The sequence below is a fragment of the Marmota marmota genome, unplaced genomic scaffold, assembly GCF_001458135.2.
Source record: "Marmota marmota marmota unplaced genomic scaffold, marMar, whole genome shotgun sequence".
Classification (NCBI taxonomy): domain Eukaryota; kingdom Metazoa; phylum Chordata; class Mammalia; order Rodentia; family Sciuridae; genus Marmota; species Marmota marmota.
The window spans coordinates 8,898,450-8,910,467 of record NW_026000082.1 but is presented as its reverse complement, the minus strand read 5'-3'; the positions used below and the strand labels follow the sequence as shown (position 1 = coordinate 8,910,467).

Genomic DNA, 12,018 nt, shown 5'->3' with positions numbered 1-12,018 from the left:
ACACAGGATGGATGTTGGCCTCATTTGTCCCTTTGTTTGGGAGCCTTTGCATGCTGGGAAAAATCTGCACAACTATATAGCCAAACCCAATCCATGGCTGCCATTGTTCTTACTCTCATTATATGGAGCAGGGTTGAGAAGACCATTCCACGAAACACTCACCCCATCTGTCCTTTCCCCACAAAAGTGAAGTCAGAGAGCACTTGTTGGCAAGCAAGAGTTAAACAGGGGCCAAGTCCCACTGCTGAGAAAGCCATGGAGGCTGAATGTAAGCTCTGACCTTCGTTAACTCAAGCTTTGTACTTCTGCTACGGGACTGATGTTTGCCTGCTGCATCTGCTCTTGCTAATTTGGCCTGTTTGGGTAACGAAGCTCCCAGTGATCATCTAAACCTCATTTGATGCACCTGTGAACAATTCATTATATTAATATAACAGCAGGGGAGGAGCAGAGACACTAATAAATAGAGTTTAGCTGCCAGGACTCCTTGTCACAGCCACAGAGGCCCCTTCTCTCTGAGTCTACTCCTCAGCTCTCAGCCACACTGGGGAAAGACCTGCACACCTCAGGGCTGTCGTATCTTACACTGTCATTTACCACATCTGGCTGGAGTTAAACACATCCATTCATTGTCTTTTCTCAAGCTCTGCAGAATTTTCGCCTTATCTGGCTTGAAAAATTTGTTCTTGCATAGAATGGAAAACAAGTGTTACTAACTAAGTAAGGTAGCTTTGTGCAGGATCCGGTGACTCTCCTCATGACTGAGCCTCCATTTATCAAAGTGGATCTGTACCACAGACACCCACAGAGCCATTGGTCAATGTCTCAATTCTGTTGACTCTCGCACTTCTGCACTGGCCTAATGTTGGGGGGAATTTTCTCTTTTCTATCACTTTAAAAGACACAAATGTACACTTGGTGTTGTTCTGTTTTAATGTCTCTGCCAACACATTCGTTGTTTCTCTTTTTTTTCCCCTCAAATATAAATCTGCTCAGCCTCACATTGAAATATGTGGTACTAGAAACCAAAACGAAGCCACAGATGTTCCACCATAGTCTATATGTATAAACCCTACTCTTCATGGGATTCTACCCCCCGATGTGACACCTGGATTTCCAGCCCCATCTCTTCCCACATCCTGTCTTTTACTCATGCTTTAGTAGGAAAAGGAAATTGCAGTTCCTAGAAGATGCCATGCTATTCCCTGCCCCCACATGTTTACCCAAGCTGTGACCTCTTTCAGGAATGCCCCCAATTGGTCTGTTGCTCTTCTAACCTGCTAGTCATAAGCTTTCTGGTCCTCAGCTTTTTAATCTGATAGACAGGGTCCAGAAAGAGTATGGTTATGGTTTTTTCCTGTGCATACCTCTATCATAGCTCCAATTCTCTTCCATCATAGTTAGCAGTTACGTTACTATTCACCCCCATCCCACAGTATGAGCTTCACAAATGCAGGTACTGTTTAGTTATTTATATACTCAGTGTATAAAGAATGTTAGAAATCAGGAGCTTTTAAGCTGTGTTGTTTGGAACTCCAGGGATTCTGGTGGAGTAAAGTGTACCCACAAAGGGTTTGATTAAAACAGACAGAACAACAATATCTTCTTTCCTCAGATCCAGATTCATTTCAACAGTGAGTTCTAGATCTTTAACCCCTGGTCTAAGAAAATAGCTAACAGCTAATGGAAACCACCAGGTGCCTTGCATATGTTAACTCATCTCCTCCTTAAAACAACTCTGTGATAGTATCATTCCTATTTAAAAAGAAGAGCTAAGATTTGAACTAAGGGGTCTTTCAGGTCTGAAATTTGATGGTTTTATTATTGAGCTAAGGGTCTATATGCAAATTAAAAAATAACTATGTATGTAGAGAGGTTGCAAAGCACTAAACTAGTGATGTCCACAGGATGGCCTAATGACACAGTCCAGAGGAGGCTGCAATCATTCTGTCTAGGCACTTTGAAGATGGCTCCTTGGAGGAGGTAAACTTAAGCTGAACTTCCAAAGAAGAGTGGGTCCCAGGTCAGTGGATGATGGGGGAGAACCATTAGATAGAGGAGAAAGGGAGTCTGATATAATCCAGTTGTATCCTACCTATCTCCTCCCAGGCTCACCCCATCCCCATCCCACTCCATCCTTATCCCATCTCATTCCATCGGATGGAATATTCTATTCTATTCTATTCTATTCTATTCTATTCTATTCTATTCTATTCTATTCTATTCTATATAAAATGAGTATGCTTACCAAATGCCAAACTAGCAAGGGCTCCTCCATGTTTTATCTTTAAAATCCATTTGTCCTCTCGTTATGGCATATACTAGACCTAGTCAGGGTTTGAGGACCAGCTGCCCCTCCTACAACTGTGCTACTCTGAACAGCTCCTGTGACTTTCTTAAGCCTCAGTCCCCACATCTTTAGGACAAGATTAATGATAGTAAATGATATAAAAATACTGTATAGTTTAGAATACAGTGTAAAGGCACCAATACTCTTGCTATGTTTGAGTGCATCTAAAATATTTTTAATACCAATATTATAAAAAGTATACCCATATGGTAAAACATAGCTCTCAAAATAACAATATAATGAGGTTGTATTTTGGGGGTCTTGGTTGTTTATTACATGTAGCACAGTTCAACCACTCATTTTGCTTCCAGGGGTGCATGTCCAATGCCCCACACTTATTCTCTGAGGCAAGAAGGAAGATGCCTAGGGTGAGCACCCATTTTACTGTCCTGCTGATCCAAGCATTTGGCAACCTCGGGCAGTAGAGCTTCCTCTCAGTCTTTGTACAGTAAGTATCTTAGTGATTGAATTAAAGAGCTTCTCTTCTTTGAATTTCCTGCAGCACTTATCTCAGTATCAAAATTCAAAGGGATTCTATTCTATTTTATTCTACTCTATTCTTTTTTTCCTATTTTCCTCCATTCATTCACTCATGAAGTATTTATTGAGGAAATATTTTGTGCCATGCAGTGAGTGAAACAAATAAGACATGGCACTTGTCCACAAAGACCTGGTAACTGTTGAGTCAGACACAAATATATAGACAACAAATATTTGCTATTTCTATTTATTTTAAAGCTTCTCAGGTACAGCTCAGGCTACATGCTAGTTGTAATAGAAGCCTGGCAAACAAACCTGGGAGAAAATATCAGGGAGTTCAGCCATACTGATCTTGATTTTTTGTTAAAGCCTCTAAGTGCATGAATACTAGCTAATATTTTGTGAGCATTTATTCATAAGCACTAAACTTAATGTTTTACATGAACTATCCAGCTAGTTTTAACAATACTATCATATAGGATTTATCATCATTCATTCCCATTTTAGGGATTTTTCCCTTTGAATTTTTAAAAAAATTATATATATCCTCTCTGCTTAGAACATGATTCATCCCTATTCTTCATGGCCTCCTTCCATAGCCTAGATTATTCCTAACCCCTATCTACCCTTCTAGTTCTAGTTTAAAAATCACTTTCTCCAATTTGTCATCTCTGATCTCCTGCTATACTACCTCTCATAGCACGTGTACTCGGAAATCTTGATGCATCTCATGCACTGGAATTGCTTGTAGAGGCTCCCTCTTCTTCTCCCTCTGCCAAATGTCATCTTCGTGACAGCCATTCAGTCTTGAGCTTGATTCATTCATTAGTCAATTCTAAGAGGCCAGCAAAGGGCTTGCCACGTAGAAGGTTTCAACACAAACTTCTCAAGTAAAAAGAGGAGGGGGGAGGAATATTAAACACTTAAAATGGCCGTCAAATTCAGAAGACCTCCAAGCACTTCATAAGCATTTTTCCTGGGGTCTTATCATACTGCTTCCCTAGATGGGAAAAGGGCAGTCGACTGGTGAAATGCACCAGTTATCTGAGGCAAGTTGACATTTGTTGCACTGTGGGGAATTTCTCTTAGCACAATATTTCCTGGGAGGAGCAGGTAAATATTGAGACAAGATACACATCAAATTTTTTTTCCTGTGAACCACTGTATAATAATCAATTCCAGAGATAACAAAGGCGTTTGTTAACAGCTCCATCTCCTTTTTCAAAGCTCAGTTCTCAGTCTGGCAACGTTACAAAGCTCAAGAAAAGAAGTGTTGTTAGCAGATGCCAACCACTTGTCAGAGGAAAAATCCACAAGGCGTTGTGCAACACCGCAGCTTTTTTACATACAGATAGACTCTCTGTCCTCTAGTTCATCAAAATTCCTCATGGAGCAGCTGTAGAAATGGGAAGTGAGGGTTCTACAAGCAGATTAAATAAGAGAAATCTCAACCAAGCAGAAACATCTACTTGCACAGTTCTCTGGCTTGCGGGTTATATTTCCCCAAATGGGAGTTTATGGCTGGGGACACAGGTTGTCCTCCATCAGCCGACTCTTCACACTAAATGTTATTATTCTTAATATAATTTGGTCACCTGTGCTAGACATTGAGGGTAAGTACTTGTTTCATTCACTACCTTTGCCTCCCGGAGTAGTTGCCTCCCTGAGTAGTATCCAGAAGGTTCTCAATGTATAGTCCCTGAGCAAAGGAAGGAGCAACATGAATGAATAGTAGTGAGTGAAGTCAATGCAGCCCTACTTCAAAGAGCTCAATAAATTATTCTTGGATGGATTTCTGTAGAGTTTCTTTACCTACTTTTGGAACGTGTCTGTGCAAATAGCTTAATATAGTTTAAACCCCTTTTCAAAAGATGGAATTGGATTGGGGATAGATTTTTATTTTTACTCTCTCTTAAGAGAAGATGATTTTTATTTTGTGCCAAGTCTGGTCTGATGGAGCCAAGTGGCCCCCATCCTAATGTGCACACAAGCATGACCTTCAGTCAAAAACAGGGTCGGAAGGATGGATGGGTGAGGATGGGTGAAGGAATAAATGGATGAATGGATGGAAAGGTGGGTCTTATGTTGTCTCAGCTTCCCTCAGTCAGTTTATGAGACAACAGAGAAAAAAAATACAGAATGAAAGGATCAGGTAGAAGCAAATACACGTTATACTTTGTACCTTCCACAGGACTGGCTGCTCCTCATTCAGTAGTTTCATGGAGTCTTAGTGCTTTCTATTCCAGCTGACATTACCCTGCCTTCAGGCCTGTTCTTGGTGGCTTCTAAACACAGTCAAAATCACACCTAAATACTCTCATTTTCTTTTGCGAACCAGAACACATATGACCATGGCTAAAGAGCACGCCCGGCCATTTGTCCCAGCCTTCCTGACATGATTGCATTGCCAACCTACAGGGCCACCATCAGCAGCATCTGGCCGTACAGTCATCTCCAGCCCCGTGAATCATGGCCACATTAAGCCAGAGACAATATTTCAACCTTCCCTTATCTGTTGAGGCCATTCAAGTACTTTGTACAAAGAGCAGATCAGAGTTTGGAATTTCTAAAGCCACCTCAAAGAAACAGGACTCATTTTCTCAATGTCTACTAACTATGATCTTTCCTCTTTAGCTTCATGCAGTCTTCCTGTTTCCTATATGCTCAATCTTTTTCCTTTTTAAAAAAAAATTTTTTGAGAGTTAGGAAACTTTGAAGAAAAAAAATCTAAATTCAAATGATCATTTTGCCATTAGATGTGAGACTATGAGAAAAGGCTCTAAGCCCTCTGAATCCCACCTGGTCATCTATAATGGAAGGATAATAATGACTGTGAATCAGAGCTTGAGGGAGGATTGTATTACTTAATATAATTGTTTCCAAACTTAAGTATGTAACTTGCTTGGCTTTTCAATTGCTGCATAACAAATTTCCTCCAATTAACCAGCTTAATACAAAACCCATTTATTGTTTCACAGTTCTGCAAATTAGAAGTCTGAGCAGACCTGACTTGAGTTCTCTGCTTAGGGTTTTCCCTGACCAAGGCCAAGGCCAAGGCGTCCTCTAGGCTGGGCTGAGGTCTGATCTGGAAGCTGAGGAAGAATTAGCTGCTACACTCATTCACAATTTCAGCAGAATTCAGTCTACACAGTGGAAGGACTGAAGTTCTGTCTCCTTGCTGCCATCAGCTGGGGACTACTTTCTGTCCTGGGCCACCAGCGTCCCCTTACTTGACCCCTCCTCATTCAAGCCAGCATCAGTTGTGTGGACTCCCTCTTGCATTTGAAATCTCTCCAACTTCTTTTCTGTCACAAGTCAGAGAAAATTCTGATTTTAAAAGGATTGGGTTATCAGATTAGACTCACCCAGATAATCTCCCTTTTTGCCAGGTAACAGGATATAATCAACAGAATGAGGATTCATAGCCACAGGCTCTGCTTACCTGGGGGGAAATTGCCCAAGGGCAAGGATCATTCTCAGAATTCCAATTACAATGTATCAGACTCACCTCCCAACCTTTTAAAAATGATATTTTGGGGGGCAAGTGTGGTGGTACACACCTGTAATCCTAGAAGCTTGGGAGGCTGAGGAGGAGGATCATAAGTTTGAGGGTTAGCCTCACCAACTTGGCTTGACCCTGACTCAAAATGAAAACTAAAAAGGGCTGGAGATGCTGGAGATGTAGCTCATCAGGAGAGGGCCCCAGTATAAAAAAAATTCTTTCTCAACCTCAGATACTCTGAATCAGCATCTATAGGAGCAGGTTCTGAGAACTTGAGTATTTAAACTCCAGGTCATTTAAAACACTAAAGTTTTACAAACACTGTTTTAGAAAGTTCTTCCAGAATGGAGTTGTATAATCAAACCCTAAAATCCCATCAAAACTCATCACTTTCAAATAGATGTGTCTATATATGTATTGCAATTCTTTTAGATTCACTAAACTGAATCCCAACCCATTTCCTCCCATTTATTGTATATCCAGCGCTGTGCTAGATGGTATATGGGGGAAAATTGGGAGTAATAATTTGGATTTACTAGAAGTTCTCACTATTACTGAATAGAGATGATTCAAGGCAGCATGCTTGATAGAATACTTGGAGAACTGTAAGAGCAGAACTGTAAGAAGAGAGATGAATTTGAGTTGGTCTTAAAGGACATAGATAGATATTCTTTAAAATCTGCTTCAAATGTTACCTTATTCAGTCATTCATTCAATAATTATTTATTGAGTTCCTACTATGTGCTGGGCACTTGGAGTAGATGCTGTTCCTGAACTCCTTGCTGCCTCTCTTAACATCACTTCTTTATTGTAATACTTAGCACACAGCATTATATTTTCTTGCTAATTTGTTCAGGTTCCCATGAAAGACGGTACATTGCTCAGGGACCAAGCTACATTTTTCTTGTTATTTGCTTTGGCATGATAGTGCTTGGCATATGCTAACGGCTCAGTGAATGCCTGAATGAATGATTAGATGAATGAATGCTAGAAGAAGAGGGCACTGCTATGGTGGGGGACATGCATGCGTAAAGGAATGAAGGGAGAGAAGAGAACAGCAGCTTAGAGAGTGGATTCCAGCCTGATCTGATACGAGGATTTCTTCTGGAACAGTTGGTGGTGTGTCAGTAGAGTGAAGAGTATAAAAAAATTGGAATTTTAGGATAGAATGTATAATCTTTAGCTAAATTCAAGAGATATGTATTAAGTTAATGAGCAATCAGAATTCTGAGGGAAATAGAAGAGGCCTGGCATATGATGGGGTGATCTTTGGTACCCTATGAAGACGAATCTTAGAGAGCTAGTAGTTCTGAACAGGAAGGTTTGGTATAGAAGAGATAGAAGCAGAAACACAACATGTGGGCATGTGCACACCCGTGTGTGGGTTTAATGTGTATATTTGGGGGTTGCAGGGAGTGAGGTATTACAGCCATCCAAGAAAAAAAAATCATGAGCAGATGCTCAATATGGAAAAGTTCCCATTTCAAACACGCCAGAACATTTAAAAATAGATTGATAAGCCAACTCTGTCCCAACAGAGCTCAGAGAAAACCTCCTTGGCATGCTGATTTACAGTTCCCTCACTCATGTATTTATTACTGCATTCATTCATTCATTCATTCTTTCAAATTTTTTTTTCATTCAATAAATATTAACTCTGTGCTCAGTACCACATTGAAGTCGGGGCCTATAAAGATGGACATAATAAGGTCTCTTTCTCTGCAGGTGGAGTGGCCCTCTAAACTTATTCACTCTGTCAGAGGGTTAATCATGTTCATTATAAGATGAAATTGCTCAAAACTAAAGATGAAAACCTCCTTCTGCAAGTTCTGTAAGTTTTTGTTGAAAGCCTGAAATTTTCTGGCTCAGCCATGTGGTAAAATCCAAGGCAGACAGATAAACCTGGGGCTCAATCCACCTCTGACTAGCTATGTGAGCTTGTGTCTATTTCATTCATAAGTGGGCATGATTCCTATGTTAAAGGGCTGTGATGAAATTGCAGGAAATGATTAACATATGCAAAGCACATAGGAAAGTGCATGGGCACATGTCTCTATGTTTCAGAGTCTAGTAATTGCATCACCAGGGTTCCAAGGCTGACCGGCTCTGGTGACATTTGGCTGACTGATGCCTATGCCAAGAAGAACAGAGGAGGAAACAGAGAAAGATGCTGGTATATTTTCATCTTATTTCTTCCCTCCTTCTTCCCTCCTTTGTTACTGTGCCATTTTTGGCAGAGAAGCCATATCCCTCTGAGCTGCTAGGTACCACGAACAGCTCCAGCTCTACTCTGAGAGTATTCTGGGGTCCTCTCCTAGCTGCATTAGTAACTTTTCTTCCATTGCTTATTCAAGGGTTCCTCAAAAAAAAATTTTTTTTTGTTTCCTTGATACTGCACAGATCTCTGTATGTATTCCCTTTGTTAGTCTCATTATTTGAACAGTCTAAATTGAATTATTGTTCCTGTCAGTACCTAGACTGATACAAAGAGGTTATCTCATGCCAGCAAAGCCAGAACTTCTCAAAATATCTTTGACGAGTTATTCTGGAACAAACAGGTTTCTATGGTCACATTATTTGGGAAAGGCTGCATATTTGATTTCCCTCTTAGAGAGTCACAATATATATTAACATATTAAAGGTTCAGAGAAGCCTGAAATGAAGAAATGTATTTAATTTTATTTAACATCGTTTTCTATACTCATTTGACCATGAAACTATTATTTCATGTAACACCTATTAACATCCCACACTTGAGGAAATGCTGAACTAGGCTAAACTAATAAGATAATTTGTCACATTTACAACAGTTCGAGGGCAAAAGAACATTGGACTTGGACTCAAGATTTGCTACTTCTCTTCCTGAATGTGCCACTAACTCATGGAAGACCTTGGGCAGACGTCTCACCCAGTAGCATCAGTTTTCACCGGGGAGCTGGAGACGTGGTCTGTCTCACTCCTCACAATCTCAATGCAACACACACTCTGAGACTTCCATCAACATAAGCAGTCTTGGCAGTTGGGGTACAAGTGTCTCAGGAATGTTTTGTTTTGTTTCTTTTACAACTGCAGCTTTTCACCCCCAGAATTATGCTTCTTCACAGTTTTTATTTCAGTCAAGACTCCAGAATTTCAAAAGCACTTGTGTCGAACCTCACAGAAATGTTTGTATAGCAAAATCCCACCACCATTTAAAAGTGTTCTTTCTACTACAGCACATTATAATTCCTGCTATATTAAAGTGATAATAATGCAGGTATCTCCAATTCTAGGGCTTTAGGATGGATTGAGTTCACCGTTTTCCACATCTTTATTTATGCATCATGGAAGAGATAGCTCCCCAAAAGTCAGAAAAAAAACTGTCTTTAGTATAATGGGAATCCTCCATTCTCCCAAGGCCAAATCCAGAAAACAGAGTGCAAACATATGAAGACCTTAACCATTGCTCAAGGGAGATAGTCAAGGCCATTGAATGCCATCAAACGTTATCCTAAATCCTAGAAAAATCAGCAAAAAAGAACAATGTCTATGGCCACCAGAGCAATGTCACAGACACTTAACTGCCTGCCTGATATTATTCCATACATAAGGCACAGTCTAGATATTTCTCCCAACAAGGCAAATTGTAGCTCACAGGAAATAGAATTGAATACAGATTTCAGTTCTTAGAGTTTTAGATAAAAATGTAAATGAGGAGCAAGACAATAATTAAACAAATCATTTGCAGGAATTTTTATGGCCTACTTAAAAACCATCAGCACAATTCAAGACACAGCAAGAAATTCTGAGTTCTCAAAATAATTGATCTGCAACAAGGCAAACATTCATTTAATCACCACACTGGAGTCGAATCAAAGGAGCAGATAGTTGGCATCCAATTCCTACTTTCTCGTATTTTATTTTTCCTCCCCCAGATATTTGAGGAGAAGGCAATGATCCAAATTCCAAACAAAAACCATCAAAATAGCCTAATATTACCTGGTAATAGGATCTACCACCCAACCTCAAAACTATCTGAGATGATGACAACTAAACTTATAAGACAGATGCACACCTTTCAAACAGGGACAAAGAGAGGGAGGTACTTCTGAAATGTCTGGTTTTGGGGTAACAAAAGAAAAAGTATCTTAACCAAAAGCAAAATTAATAAAATTTCCTAAATGTGCAATTCAAAATGTCCAGTGTACTTCCTTGTTGGAAAATACTGGGAATTAGAATATGATGCACATGCTGTCTGGTCTCCTCCAAATCATTGCATATCTTTGCTATGGTCCCCTTAGAGCATAGCTAAAAATCACTTTAAATGAGTTTAGTGTAAATATAGTGTTTATCAAGGTTAATGTGTGAGAAGAATAACAGGGCTAAAAGGGGCCTTGAGGGTAGGCTACAGAATACAAGTCATGGAGAAGAGAAAATGGAATTGGGTGTGGGGCATGGGGGAAGTTGATCTCAGTTAAAACCAGGGGAAGCAGGAGATGAGGAAAAAAAATATGTCCCTTTTATAAACAAGAAAACTAAAGCCCAGAGATGCATATTATCCTGTCACCTCGTGGGTAACAGATCCAGGAGAACTACCTAGGAATGAAATCTAGGCAGATTCCTTCCTGCACAGTATTTTTTGTTTCCTAGTCAGGTTCTGGTCTAGGCTGTTTAGGACTGGCCAGTGAGAGGAGCAAGGTCACTAGCCCATGTTAAATTCTCAGTGTCATAGAAGGTTGTTCCAGGAGAAGAGAAACTATGCTGTTACTAGCTTGATTTAATTAGGGATATATTTTTTACTTAGAAATGATGCTCGTACCATTTTGCTTAGCATGTTCAGACCTTTATATTTATGGTGCACAGTGGAATTGGATACCACAGCAGAAAACACTGTGAAAGCTTACTTCCTTGCCTTTATGTCTTTGAATTTTAAGGACACAGTCATTTCCCATTTAATGCATAGAGTAAGGAAATTTTGCTTTATTTCCACAGATGAGACTGGAACTCTTTGCCCCCTCTGGAAAGTTCACCACCCTCTCCTCTACGTTACTTCTGGACTCTGTACACGAATTTGGCTTAGAAACCATCAACGTTATTATGTGATTATGTTTATGGTGGAGACAGTGTGATCAAGAGCTTGCAGTTGAATAGATAGAGTTGAATTCAAATTCCAGCCTATTAACAATGACTTTGGGTAAGTTCAACTCATGGAGCTTAATTCCACATTTAAAATATGGGGGCAGTAGATGCTGCTGCTCCCTGGGCTGGATTCCCTTTCCCAGTTGCCCTGAGTGCTGACTGCTCCCTTCTCTGAGCAACGGTCCTGCTCTGCTGGAAGGTCCTTCCCTGGGAGACTCTCCTGCACCACTGACTCAAGGTGAGGCAAGTTCTGAGTATAAGCTGTGGAGACCACATCCTGACTGACTCCTGTCCCCGGCTCCATCCTGCTTCCCTCCCTCACCACACTGCAGCACAACATTTGTCTCAGAATCCCCTTCCTAGGCTCTGATTCTAGGGGGGACACACTTAAGGTAGAGTCATGAAGATTAAATGATGATTCGGTTTGGACATTGCCTGGCATACTTGAAACATTCCCAAATGGTAGCTATTTATTATATTATTGGCCATATAACTGGAAACTTTAGAACAATTTTTGGCACCGAGAGCTGCTCAATAAATCAAACAAAGTGAAACAACCCCAAATCAT

The 12,018-nt window shown here is 40.3% G+C and overlaps 1 protein-coding gene across 5 annotated transcripts in view; it reads right to left on the bottom strand.

Moving 5' to 3' along the window:
* Dab1 (DAB adaptor protein 1) overlaps window positions 1-12,018 on the bottom strand; it is a 1,139,889-nt gene that overhangs the window by 444,528 nt on the left and 683,343 nt on the right. The gene's annotated exons all lie outside the window — the stretch shown is intronic.